We start from the raw sequence: 14,852 nt of genomic DNA on the forward strand, positions 1-14,852 counted from the left end.
GCCTGTCCCTTAAAATTGGAGAAATTATTCTGGAATATCATTCTAATCCCATGCCAAATTCAGCCCATTTTTAAACTGGCTTTCTTTTGCCTGCTTCTACAATACCAAATCCCAATCTGTTTTGTTTCAAGAGAATTATCCTGCTGCCAGATGGCTGGACAAAATCCTAAATCCTTACATAATTTATTTCAAATATGCCATTGAGTTGGAATTAATTAAGAAATGTGGGAAGATCTATGAAATTATGGAAAGGTCTGTGCAATATCTGTACTGTGCAAACTGCAGACCCATGTAGCTGTTAAAGTGTGATGAAAGAAATTACCACTGTAAAAAAAAAAACACTCCTAGAAACATATGGTGGGTGTTTTATAGGATGAGTAAAATGTTGTGATTAGATGAAACTTTGACCTAATCCAGTACAACTCATCTGATTTCTTAGAAGCAAATTGACCCATGTAGCTGTTAAAGTATTTTAAGAGTGTAAACAAATACATGGGCTAGGGATCGTTTACTTAATTTTCAAAAGGTGTTTCACAAAGTTCTATATGTAAACAAAATCCTGTGCAAATCTAGCTATCAAGAAGAAAAAAAGGAAGCACTATCATGAATTCTGATTACAAAATGTAAATGAAAGACAAGAGATCTGCACAAATAATTTGAGGAAATGTTTAGTTCGTGAATGAAGGGTTTGTCTAGATTTGTACCTCAAAGCTGCAAAGCAGCTATTAGTTGCTGAAGGGGGTCAGAGAAGTTGCTTGAGCCTTTATGGAGACTTTTGGACCCAAGAGCCAGAAGACCGACCACCAAGCCAGAATGTTAAGACAATCATAAGAAGAAAAAGCATCTTCAAGAGGGTATTTCTCTGAATGATGATTTTTGGGCAATAGGAAGCTGTTATGCCTCCTGTTATCCTTGTGGTCCTCCTAGAACAGTGTTTCTCAACCTTGGAAGCTTGAAGATGGGTGGACTTCAACTCACAGAATCCCCCAGCCAGCGCTGCTGGCTGGGGGATTCTGGGAGTTGAAGTCCACCCATCTTCAAGCTACCAAGGTTGAGAAACACTGTCCTAGAAGCATCTCACCGGCTCAAGATTGACTCAGCCTTCCATCCTTCCGAGGTGGGTAAAATGAGGACCCAGATTGTTGGGGGCAATATGTTGTTCATGTTGTCTTTGTAGTAAGCCGCCCAGAGTCCTCGGAGAGTGGGCGGCATAGAAATACGATAGATAGATAGATAGATAGATAGATAGATAGATAGATAGATAGATAGATAGATGTAGATAGAAAATAAATAAATAAATAAATGAATAATTAATTAATAAATGGCCTAATCCAGTACAACTCATTTGACTTCTTAGAAGCAAGTTCTGAACGTATTTCAGCAGAATGGTGGGCAAATTACCTATACTTGTGTGCACACCTATGCGTGAAATTATCTATCTTTGGCTGTGTGTGTGTCAAACGGGATAAATTGCATTTCTGGGAAAATGGGAAATCTGACCATAGCACTTCTGGAAAAAACAAAACAAAACTGGAAGCAGGATGCCGGTCGATATAGTCAGACTCCTGAACTTCACATAAACACCGATTTTACACTGCTTTTTCAGATTCAAGGAGGATGGAGGAGGACCTACTCTCGGGATACATACAGCACCTCCCAGGCTGTAGTTCTCTGGAACTCAGGCTGAAGCCGCGCCTGAATTCCACAGAACTGGAAGCGAAACCCTAAAAACCAAAAATCTGCCCGTGTCTTTGCTACCCCTCGGCAAATGGCTCCGCCGAAGTTGCAACCCTGCTGCAGGCCGCCGCTTCGCTCCGGCTCCATAGCTGCGAGTCCTCCTCGGGGCGGGCCCGGGGAGCGGGGAAAGAAGAGGGAGGGAAAAAAAGTCATGAAGCGGTTTCTCCAGCCGAACCAGCAATGCCTTCTTTGTCGAGGCGGGGGCGGGCATTTGGAGAGGATCCCTAACTTGGCCGAGAGGCAGAGCGTGTGCGTGTGTGTGTGTATATATATGTTGTGTATTGGCAGTGGGGTAAGTGGAGGTTGGGTGGCTCCGACTCTCTGACGCCAGTGAGACCAGATCAATCCAGGCGCAGCGGCGGAGCGAGCGCTGGGCTGCTCAACTGCGGCGGCGGCGGCTCTGGAAGCGAGAGCGAAAAAGCAGCAGCAGTGGCAGCGGGTGGGACTTTGCCCGCCTGTCCAGCAGCTGCGACGCGCTGCCGGGGCGCTTTGCATGATATTTTCTCCTTATTCCCTCGCCTTTTCGCGGACAGCTGGTAAGAGCTGGGCTTTGCCTACTCTCTCTCTCTCTCTCTGCCGCTCCGAGGTTGCCTCTTCCTTGGGGAGTCATTCCCCCCCCACCCGCTTTTGTGTCCTTTTTTTTGGGGTGGGGGGGTGGGGAAGGCTCCATCCCTCCCCTTTTCTTTTCTGCCGTTTCCTTGCTGGCTTCTTCTTTTTTAAACAATGCGCCTGCCAGAATGGAAGAGGGGCAGGCAAGGGTGAGGCTGAGCGGCGACAATCTTGAATCGCGCGCGTGCGGAGCGATTAGGGCAAAGGGAGAGCTTTCGCTTCTCTCATGATGGCGGCTGTGCCCGGGTAGAATAGCCCGAAAAGAGCGAGGCGGCTGCAGCGGCCGGTGATTTTAACGCTGTAAAAAGTTTCCTCTCCTCCCTCCTCCTCCTCTTCTTCTGTGGGGGGGGGGAAGGAAGAGGTGGAGGTAGGGAGACCTATGTGTAGGTCCAGAGGTAAAATAGACCCGCCATCCCCCCTCCCCCTTTCCCCCTTCTTCTGCTTTCCACTTCCTTTCGGCTGCCACTTCTCAAGTTAGGGGGAGAGGAGAGGGAAAGCAATGGAAAAGCCAGAGTCTGGTTCCCAGTCAGGAGATCCTCTCGGGCGTCCTGCGCGCACACACACAACACCCACCCACCCACACACACACACACAGGTATTCCGAGCCAAAGTGAAGAAATTGGCCTCCAATTTGGCTTCGATAGTTAAGATGAACCAACCCAACACAATGGAGCTACCCTCTCCTTTGCAATTCAGCATTTTCTTGTCTGATGCTTGTGTGTATATGTGTGTGTGTGTGAAGGGGGACGCTTCCCAAACCCGATTTCTTTCTTTTTTGAGTGGCAGGTTTCTCTGCCCAAACTTCCCTGTTTGTTCCCTTCCCTTCCCTTTGACGTGATTAGCGATAGATGACCCACTCGGGAGTTTTTTGTTTGCTCATAGTAGAAACCTTGCTTTCTCCTCCCACCCATCCTCCGGGTTTATTTGGCGAGGTTTATGGGAATTCGTAGCGGAAAGCTATGATAAACCGAGGATAGCAGTTTCTTTCTGCCCTTTGTTAATAGTGGATGAGGCTGCGTGTGTGGGCTGGCTTAGAATTTCTTAATACAGGGTATGAATATGAAAAGCTGCTTTAATTTGAGGAGTGGCTTTATGCTTAAGGATAAGACAACAGATCTTTACTGTGGCTAAATATATATGGATACCAGGTTTAATCCACCTTTATTTTCATTATACTGGGGAGCAACCGTTGTTTGCCTTAGGAAGGAAAAGTAGATATAAACTCATGGAAGAGTTCCATGGTGAAAATGGCGAGAGTCCAGCTGGGTCTAGGGCAAATCACTCCAGCATCTTAACAAAAAGAATTGGTGCTTGAATTGTAGCCATAAAAAAGCTCAATCCCCTTTAAGAACAACTGGCAGAGGCTTTGTTCTGCCTAACCTGCTGCCCCTTCAATTGTGTGTCTCTATTTAAGAATTTAAAATGAACTGCAACTGTGAAGGTTCACTTCCAAGCACGATTCCAAAGATGCTTTTTCAAAAGGCAACTGGAGTGGAAAGTCCAGATGCCTTTTGAAAAAACACCTTTAGGACAATGGTGATCTGGATGACTTCAGAATCTCCATAGACTTCCAAGAACTAGTTGTTTAGTTGCAGCATAAAGAATTCTATTCTATTCTATTCTATTCTAAATAAGACAACATTCCTCTAGGCAGTTGCCACTTTAAACCTATGCAATTCTTTTTTTTATTGGTGTGCTTTGCATCCAGAAAGGGATGAGGTTGACCTGCTGAGGGTTGAAGAAGCCATTTAGCATAACTATTGTGACTTCTGTTTGAAAAGCTTTTGGAAATGTCTAACTCCTCTTGATAATAGGAATACTTGGTCCTTCTTTTCTCGAGGCATAACTTAAGTTTTCAGGGCATGATTGCAAAAGCTAAAACAGCCTAAAAACTTCCTAGCCATGGACCCTGATAAGATCACTTTGGTTCAAGGCCAGATTGTGTTACAAGGGTACTGATTTGTCCTTGTTTTAATTCTGACCCTTTCAACCCCCTCTACATAATCAAATACAGTTCTCTTCTGCAGTGTCCTTCTCTTTACTTGGTGTGTGTGTGTGTGTGCATATCCTTGATCAGATGACTCCACTGTTTACAGAGGCTAAGACAATACCGATTTGAGATAAGTATACTGATGTTGAGAACCTCTAAGGTTGCAATTCCACTGAAGGAAAGTAGAATATATATTTACGGATGAAAACATTTATATTTTTCTGCTTTCCCCTATATCACCCCTCATTCTTCGTTAATGCATATTTGCCATTCGCAAATGATGCTTTTTCTGGATGCTGCCTTCACACTCTCCAGTGTTTATATTTGCATATGTATTTCCACAGCTAAAAATTATGTCACCCATCATTTATTTGTACTTTTATTTTCAGTAAAATTGATTGTGGGAGAACTCTCTGCAATGTCTCTAATGCTATGTACCCTATTGCAGTAATAAGGGAGAGGAGGAAAAGGGTGGCTGAGATTTTTTTTTTTTTTTTAGCATTGGTGAAACTGAGAAGGTGCTTTCCTCTTTGTCTTTCCTATATGTGTGTGTGTATGGTTTGCTGGAAAGAGATTTCCTAGGAAGAAACTGGTCCTTGATGTATATAAGCTGTAGAAAATAATTCTGGTGGAGATTTTCACATGTAATGAAGACATGTAGGAAAATTGAATTATTGATGGCTGTGCAGCAACATAGGCAGTAATTACTATCCATTTTAAATGACTTTGGTATTAGCTTTATAAAAAGCCCAGTGTTTTTCACCTATATAGCATATGCTGGCAGAAAAAGAAGTGGCAGGTAAAATTCTAATTCTCAAAAGAAAGGTATGAACTTTTAAACTGACAGTGATTATTTTCAAATAAATTTCTCATTGCATTCCTGCTTAATGTGTGTAAACAGAAGGCAAGATCGGTCTAGGGAGTAGGTAAACTTGAATTAAGTTGTGCTGGTAATGCAGTGTAGCTTGTCTTGTCAAGTATAAGTGGTTTCTCTTGGTGTGTAATCTTGCAGGGCTAATGGAGGCATCATCCAACTTTATAAATAATGTACGCTGTGTATAATGTGGACTCTCTAGAGACTGCAGAGAGCATCATTACTAGCCTTTCCAACCTGCTGTAGATCTCAAATTGACTTACAGCAGTAAAATGCAAAGTGATACATCAGGATGAGGTGAGGGGGTCAACTTGTGAGTGTGTTAGTTCAGTTATCATAATTAAATATATTAAGAGATCAAATATTAAAATTGTTACATTATCATTTATTTGTAGGCAATATAGGGATGAAGGTTTTTAAAAATATGAAGAGAATATTGTTTGTTTCTGCAATACTTTTCTCTTTTGTTCCCCAAAACAACAGGTAGTAAGTTATTAAAAAATAAATGAGAAAACCATGAGTATGACTAAATGCATTTCTGAAAAGTTGCTGTATCTTAATTTTTCAGTGGATTACCACATGTTCAATAGCTTTGTAACGCTAAAAATAGAACATTGGGGAACTTAGCTTTAAGTCCTTGGTCATCTACAGGATTTAAGTTTAGCTTTTGTCAAGTCTCTGTCCACTGAGTTTGACTATGAACTGTATATTTGAAGAGTTGCTGTAAGGGGATTAAAGTGGAACAAATCTGCTAATGAAAGCAGCTTTGTCCTTAGGTAGATATTTTGTACTTAATTCAGATTGTGACTGCAACAAACTTCCTGGCAATTATGAAATTGTAGTATCAAATAACACACATGCAAAACTAAACTCTGTGTTACTCTTTTGTGTGTGCAGTTCAGTTCGTGGCACTGGTAGATTCTTGTACACAACAGACCCATAAATGTTTCTGCTAACTAAGAAAAATTTGCATCAACAATAATTATGTGGGCCACTACAAATTTATTAATGAGGTTGGAAAAGAGAAAATTGAATTACCAGAAGTCCCTGGAATGTACTTTCACTTGAATTAGTAGAGTTTGTTTTTCAGTCTCTGTCAGGAAATGATCATACTGAATGAAGGACGGAAATCTTTCTCTAACAGATTTCTTTCTGGTAAGCACGTGACTAATCACACATCCAGATTGATATGAGATCAAAAGGAATGAAAAGCTGTTCTGTCAGCTGCTTTAGCACATGTACAGCAGCTAAGGTTTTAGGGCAAGGCAGATGCAAGTTTAAGTCTGCCCTCAATCATGGAAGTTCACTACTGACTTTAGGTCAGTCTTCCTCTCTGTCTAAATCAACATCATTAATAAAACCACTGTTTCTTTAGACACCTAAGAAGAAAGGCAAAATATGGATATGTGAGTACAAAATAAAAGACATGTTTACTTATTTGGCTATGGAATCCAAGCTGTGCTATACAATCAGCATCCTATGTGTGCGCACAGATGGGTGGTGTATAACCAAGAATTCTTGAATTCAGTGCTTTATAAGATGCTGAAAGTGTATTTCCAAGTATACATCTGGGGCTAACATAGAGAAGCCTTGCTTCCTAGTCTATGGCCCATTTTGGGGGGGAGCATTATCCTCAGTAGGCCTTTGTAGCAGGGTGGATTTGATTTAAATCGAGTCGATTTAAATCATGATTTAAATCATGATTTAAATCACTAGTAAAAAGACTTGATTTAAATCAACTCGATTTAAATCATAATTTTTAAAGAGCAACTGTCATCTCTGCTACTCTTTTGACCTGCTGTTGACTCACCGATAGTCCCAGTGTTGCAGAATATACAGCCTTGTGCTACATAACTAAGTTCCATTTCATGCTGAATAAACTAAATTATTTATGTATCTTAAATAGAAAACTATCTTATGATAGATTTTTACCTCAAAAGTTTTTTATTAAAATAAATTCAATAAAAATCAAAAAAATCTGATTTAAATCAAAAAAATCCGATTTTTTTTATTTTTTTTTTAAAAAAATTATTGATTTTTATCCACCCTGCCTTGTAGATTTCTGCCAAAGAGATAGAATTACAAGAAGGTCTCTAATATTTCTGGAGCTGCTCCAGTTGGGGCTCTATAGTAGTCTTGACTTATAACAGGTAGACTTGCAGGTAGTCTTGACTTATAACAGTAATAGAGCCCAGAATTTACACCCTATGTCCGTGATGGCGAACCTATGGCACGCATGCCAGAGGTGGCATGCAGAGCCCTCTCTATGAGCACGCGTGCCGTCGAAGCTGCTCTTCCAGGTTCCGTCACACACATGCGCATTGGTCAGCTGCTCTCTTCTGGGTTCTGGTGCTATAGTGTGTGTGCACACGCTCCAGTTTTGGCACTCGGTGCCGAAAAGGTTAGCTGTCACTGCCTTGTGTCATGACAGTCATAAGTTGAGGCACCCATTTGACCAACCTGATTTTATGACATTTTTTGAGTCTGTTATTAAGCAAATACTACAGTCAAAATGTGAATCCATTGTACATAATGGACTTTTTTTTTAAATCAGAAACTGGAAACAAAATACTGGTTTGCAGCAAAAAAAAAAAAAGTAAATTGCATTCATGTGATCACAGGATGTTACAAATAGACATAAATTCAGTCTGGTTGCCAAACGACCAAAATGCGACACGTGGCAGCATTGGCATTGTCTATGAACAGAGATTAGACTATAGCTACCTGTCCAGCCGGAAGTTACACTTAAAACTTTCAGCAGATTGATTTGGTGGCAATCATAATACCTTGTTTTCCTTTCAGATGGTTTGCCAAAAGCCCCTTTTTCCTACCCGAAATATTTATAATGTTTAAGAATCTGCAGCTTGAATTGTATTTGACTCTTTATCAACCACAGCTGTACTCTAATAAAATCCTAATTGATTTATACTTTAATATATATATATATATATATATATATATATATATATATATATATATATATATATTTGTAATTCTGAAGCATATTCTATTGTTTTTAAATGTTATATTTAGAAAATATGATTATTTTAATGCAAATACTTCTCCAAAGTACCTCATCAAATTGGATATTACATAATACATTTTAAAAAACTACATGAATAAAATGAGTAGAGAATCTACCTGAGAGTTTAGACAGTTGAAAATGCTGAGTACACTACATGACTCCAAACTAAGGCATCCTTGAAGGATAGACATTACCTGTTCTTGAACACATTCAGTGAAGCACAGACCACACCTTTAGGTGTTTTTTCTGATGTTCAGTCAGAATCTACCTTCGTGTAACATAAAGTTCAAGTCTTGCCCTTTGGAGAAATGGAAAATGGGACCTGTCTTTTTCTGTGACCCATCCTTTCAGTTCTTTTTCTCAAGGCTAGTCATGCCCAGCTCCTTAACTTTCTTTTCATTGTTGTTGTTGTTAGGTGCGAAGTCGTGTCCGACCCATCGCGACCCCATGGACAACATTCCTCCAGGCCTTCCTGTCCTCCTACCATCCTTTCTTTTCATAGGAGTTTCTTATTCCCTGATCATATACTTGCCCTTTATTAAACCTGTTTCGATTTCTTGTTTAACTCTTGTTAAAAAATTGTGCCCAGAATATTGGGCTAAGGTCTGATCACCATCAAATGGAATGGTATTAAAACCTTCTTTTTGTTGGGAGTTTCACTTCTGTTAATGCAGCCTAAAAGGTTCACATGTCTTCTGTAGCTAAATCAGACTGCTGAGTCATGGTTGATTTGTAATGAGCTACTATTCAAAACAAAAAATTGTTGACAACCACTATTACTGTGCATTTGATTTTTATTTCTTAACAAAGAACATTGCTTTTTGGGGTGTTAAATTTAAAATAAAAATTATTTTATTTTTTCTTCTTATTTAATAGATCAAAATTTCACAGCAATATTGTATCTTTTGCAAATCAGATAAGCATTTCTATATCCTTACTGAAGCAGAACTAAGATTGAAGAGTCAGCATCTATTTTTGTTTACCATAAAGTACAAGTTCTGCCCTTTGGAGAAATGGAAAGTGGGACTTAGCTTTTACTGTGAGCCATCCTTTCAATTCTTTTTCAGAATTTTACCTTATCATACCTTATTGGATACCTCAGTTAGATTTGATGAGCACTTTTTATTTCATTGCAGTAATAATCAAATGACAAAAAAGTAAATGCAAAAGAACGTATCTTTTTAAAAATATCCCCCCCCAAAAAAACCAAGAGGAGAAAACAAATTCACATATGGACATAAATTTTTAAAACACAGAATAGATACATAATGGCAACTCCATTTTTAAGCAACAAATTAAAACCTTGCTCATACAGAATCATATTGATAAGTTTTTTTTCCCATTTCATCAATAAAAAGCTAGTTTAAGAACTGAAAGTGAACATGTATCTTCATTCTAGGATTTTAAGTAGTTTTTTTTCAACAAAACAAAACAATAACTGACTACACACCAAGGTCTCTAAATCTGATGTTTAAAATAAATTCTAATTTTAGGTACACAGTTTAACATTACACCAATCTATTTAAATCATATGAACAATGATTTGTGTATTTGTGTAAATAATTAATGGCTAGCATAAAAAGGAGGATACCCAATATCCAATATTCTCCATTGAATAGTACCAAACTTTTTGACATCTTCACTTATTGCAATTTCTTGTTCCTTAGCCTGCTGAAATATTTATATTTAATACTTTTACTTAATGGGATTCAAAATAGAATTTTGTTGTTAGTTGCGATGGTGTCCAACCCATCGCGACCCCATAGATAACGTTCCACCAGGCCTTCCTGTCCTCTACCATCCTCTGGAGTCCATTTTAGCTCATGCCTACTGCTTCATCCAGCCACTACGTTCTCTGTTGCTGGCAAATTGTGTGTAGCTTTTTTACTGCATCTTTTAAGTTTGAATAGCTTGGCTGGAATATTGTCTCCTCCACTAGTTTTGTTTTTGCTCAGATTTCCTAAGGCCCATTTGACTTCACATTCTTGGATGTCTGGCTCGAGGTCAGTGACCACCCCATCGTAGTTATCAGGGATGTTAAGCTCGTTCTTGTATAGTTCTTCTGTGTAATTTTGCCACCTCTTCTTAATCTCTTCGGCCTCTGTTAGGTCCCTGCCATTTTGGTCTTTTATCATGCCCATCTTTGCGTGAAACGTTCCCTTCATATCCCCAATTTTCTTGAACAGAATCTCTGGTCCTCCCCATTCTTTTATTTTCTTCTATTTCTTTGCACTGTTCATTTAAGAATGCGTTCTTATCTCCTAGTTATTGTCTGGAATTCTGCATTCAACTGGGTGTATCTTTCTCTTTTTCCCTTGCCTTTTGCTTCCCTTCTTTCCTCAGCTATTTCCTCAGACAACCATTTTGCTTTCTTGCCTTTCTTTTTCTTTGGGATGGTTTTAGTTGCTACCTCTTGTACAATGTTGCGAACCTCCGTCCATAGTTCTTCAGACACTCTGTCTATCAGATCTAATTCCTTAAATCTATTTGTCACCTCTACTGTATATTCATCAGGGATATGATTTAGTTCATACCTGAGTGGCTTAGTGCTTTTCCCTACTTTCTTCAATTTAAGTCTAAATTTTGCAACAAGAAGCTAATGATCTGAGCCACAGTCAGCTCCTAGTCTTGTTTTTACTGACTGTATAGAGCTTCTCCATCTTTGGCTGCAGAGCACATAGTCAATCTGATTTCTGTGTTGGCTTCTGGTTATGTCCATGTGTAGAGTTGTTTCTTCGGTTGTTGGAAAAGAGCATTTGCTATGACCATCGTATTATCTTGACAGAAGATAATCTGTCTGTGCCTGTGCCCTGCTTCATTTTGTACTCCAAGACCAAACTTCCCTGTTATTCCGGTTATCTTTTGATTTCCTCCTTTAGCATTCCAATTTCCCATGATGATAAGGACATCATTTTTTAGTGTTAATTCTATAAGGTGCTGTAGGGCTTGATAGTACCAGTCAATTTCATCCTCTTCAGCACCAGTGGTTGGGGCATAGACTTGGATTACTGTGATATTGAATGGTTTGCCTTGGATTCGAACTGAGATCATTCTGTCATTTTGGGGATTGTATCCCAATATTGCTTTTCCTATTTTTTTTATTGATTATGAAAGCTACTCCATTTCTTCTGAGGGATTCTTGCCCGCAGTAGTATACCTGAAGGTCATCTGAATTAAATTCACCCATTCCTCTCCATTTTAGTTTGCTGATTCCTAAGGTGTCGATGTTTAGTCTTGTCATCTCTTGTTTGACCACATCCAGCTTGCCTTGATTCATGGATCTTACATTCCAGGTTCCTATGGAGAAAAAATCTTTACAGGATCGGACTTTCCTTTCACCACCAGATGCATCCACAGCTGAGCGCCCTTTCGGCTTTGGCCCAGTCGCTTCACTCTTTCTGGCGCTACTAGTACTAGCCCTCCGCTCTTCCCCACTAGCATATTGGACATCTTCCGACTTGAGGGATTCACTTTCATGGCAAAGATACTGGAGTGGGTTGCCATTTCCTTCTCCAGTGGATCACGTTTTGTCAGAACTCTCTGCTATGACCTGTCCGTCTTGGGTGTCCCTGCACGGCATAGCTCATAGCTTCATTGAGCTACGGAAGCCCCTTCGCCACAACAAGGCAGTAATCCATGAAGGGGTCAAAATAGAATAGATTTGCTTTAACTCCTATTTCTGTCCTGTCAGTTCAAAACCTGGTATCTTATTTCTGGAAAAATGCATTTTGATCCCTTTTCCCTTGCTAAATTAACATTACAAAAATGCTTTATGGAAGGATGCTGGGAGCTTTATGTTGAATCAACTGGTAGATAATAACTTAGTTTTAAAGATTTTTCTCTTTTAGGATAAATATCATTTGTCAGTTGCTACACACTGACAATGTTTACAGTTACAGCAATGATTGAAATCTTTATTTCGATCAGTAGCATTTTCAGTTGTTATATGAGATAATTTATTTCTGTGATATCAAAAAGCCTCTACTCATTCTTTATAAATATTTATTATAAATAACCTAATATGAAGACTTTAAATACTGGATAGAATAAAGCATTGGAGAGCCCTAGTTTCCATAAACAATAGGAGAATGTTTTACCTTTAATATCAAAATCTTTTTAGATCCTAGATTAAGTATATGCAGCAACAATTATTTGGAAGTATTAGACTCCATTGTGTTTATACAAAAAGGTATGAATAAATCACTGTTAATAAGTTTTCAAAAACAGGATATTGATTTATTAAGATTTTGCAAGTATATTCTAAATCTATTAAGTTGTCTTAAAAAACATTTATATTTAGAAATTTTTCAAAACTTTTGAATAAAATGTGTAACTTGAGAGTTTCAAAAGGCACTAATGTAGCCAGGCAAACGGAGGAGAAAAAAAAATGATTTAATTCAGTATACTGCCAGATGTATTAGCCCACCCTTTATTACCAGAATACAAGGTACTTTCTTGAATAATTTATTACATTCAAGATAAGTTACATCTAAAATGTCTGAAATCCAGTAAGGATATTCAGTCATAAATAAGATACGATTAGTCTGGCAAGGCCTGTTCTTCCTAAATTTATGCTGACTTTTGGTAATTACCAGATGGTTTTTAAAGTATTTACTGATCATTCTCTATGATCTGCAATAGAATTTTTTCAAGGATTTTCTCTGACTGGCTAGTATGGTATATAGTCCTTGACTTATGACCCAGATTTGAAATCCCCTCCCAGTCATATGACTACATTTAGGGAACTCAGCAACTGAGTCGCATTTATAGCTGCTTGAAGTGTTTCATCGACACTTGACCACATTTTATGATAGTTCTGCTGAAAACTGGCATTTACTTGCGGTTTTGGCAAAACTGCCTATGGTGAGCCAGTAGTTCGTTTAATGACTGCAACATTCATTTAACCACCACCGCAAAAAAGTTTGTAAAAGCAGGTTAGTCACATGATCAGCATGCTTTATGATTTGTCATGAGTTACGACCATGATGGGCAGGCTATATTATGGTGGTAACTCAAGGACCTGTAATTCTCTGCATCATCCTTTCCACTTTTTTTCAAGGCAGGAACATAATATGCCCTCATAATACGTTATATAAGGATTCAGGCAGACATGGTTTCCACATTATTCATCTGAATTCCACGCTAAGTTCATCTGAATTCTAAGCAGGTGAGGATACTTTCGGCATATAGTGCAACTTTTCATTCCTCTCTATTGCTTTTCTTAATGTTGAACTAATAATTCAAAATGTCTTAGGCCACCAGAATGATTTTGATTTTGAAGGTGGAAACAAGACTATTTTGGAAAGATGTTCAGACTTAACATTAGGCAAGGCAATAAACTGTAGCATTCCACTCAAACTTGTGTTCAGCAATTTGATTATAGAAGAAACGTTATAGACATGATATAATTGGATAAGATGCTTTATTTGCAGACAAGAAGTAATACATTTATTTATTATAACACACTTCTAAATCTCTCACCTCACATAAGTAACTCTGGGCAATTTACACAAATAGAACATACAGCCTCTAGTTGAAAACAGAAATCAAACTTTTGTATGTGTCTGCTCCAGGATTTAAATTCTTGGTTCTTTCTCTTTTAACTCAATCAATTTTGGCCCCTTCTTTTTCATCCTTGAGAATCAAAGAAATCTCAGTTTATGGTTCTGTCTGATCGGAAACTGGAAGTTTCTAATGTATCAACATTAGCCTTTAGAGAAGACACCCAAGGCAGTAAGTGCCCCTCCTTCAATCAAGGCTTTAAAGCAGTGGTGAAATCCAATTTTTTTTACTACTGGTTCTGTGGGTATGGCTTGGTGGGCGTGGTGTGGCTTGGTGGATGTGACAGGGGAAGGATACTGCAAAATCCCCATTCCCACCCCACTCCAGGGGAAGGATATTGCAAAATGTCCATTCCCAGCCCACTCGGGGGCCAGCCAGAGGTGATATTTGCCGGTTCTCAGAACTACTCAAAATTTCCGCTGCCGGTTCTCCAGAACCTGTCAGAACCTGCTGGATTTCACCCCTGCCACAGACTCTTTCTCCAGGAATATTTGAGCTGAAGTACATGTGCTGCTCCTCCCAGAAGCCCACTTTCCTCCCCTTCTTCCAATTCTATCATTATCCCAAACAACACCTCCCATATATATTCCCCTTTTGCCCTAGGAACTGCCAATGAACAATTCTCCATGTTCTCACTGCACACATCCTAGGGCTATAACCCACTTAGCATCTGCTTAGCATCTGCTATGTCCTGCGCCACCAACAGGAAAAAATAATTAGCTGTGGCCAGTGGGGGACACCGGTGCAGGGAGCATCAGGAGTATGTGACGAAGTGCAGGGCACCCAAAAGGGCAGACATGGGAAAGAAGATAGGCAGGACTGGGTGTGTGTGTGTGAAGCAAAGGCCAGTGTAGCAGAGCAGAAAAGCATAAGGTGCTTCCCTGCTTGACTGCATCTGGCATTACTGGAACTGTCATTGCTAAGCAGTGTAATCATGGATTTTTCACATAATAACTGTAATGCTTAGCAACAAGTTCTGGTCCCAATGGAGATTGTAAGTTAAGGACTACTTGTAATATACTTTTACACTATATTAAGAAACCATCCCATTTTCA

The 14,852-nt window shown here is 39.3% G+C and overlaps 1 protein-coding gene across 1 annotated transcript in view; it reads left to right on the forward strand.

Moving 5' to 3' along the window:
- Window positions 1-2,202: 2,202 nt before the first annotated feature.
- Window positions 2,203-14,852, forward strand: part of SMAD1 (SMAD family member 1) — a 42,027-nt gene continuing 29,377 nt past the window's right edge. Inside the window, exon 1 of the mRNA XM_070948663.1 lies at window positions 2,203-2,273. The gene's annotated coding sequence lies outside the window, so the exon portion shown is untranslated. The remainder of the gene's footprint in view (window positions 2,274-14,852) is intronic.

The sequence above is a fragment of the Pituophis catenifer genome, unplaced genomic scaffold (assembly GCF_029215685.1).
Source record: "Pituophis catenifer annectens isolate HBS135680 unplaced genomic scaffold, rPitCat1.0.hap2 SCAF_8, whole genome shotgun sequence".
Taxonomy (NCBI): domain Eukaryota; kingdom Metazoa; phylum Chordata; class Lepidosauria; order Squamata; family Colubridae; genus Pituophis; species Pituophis catenifer.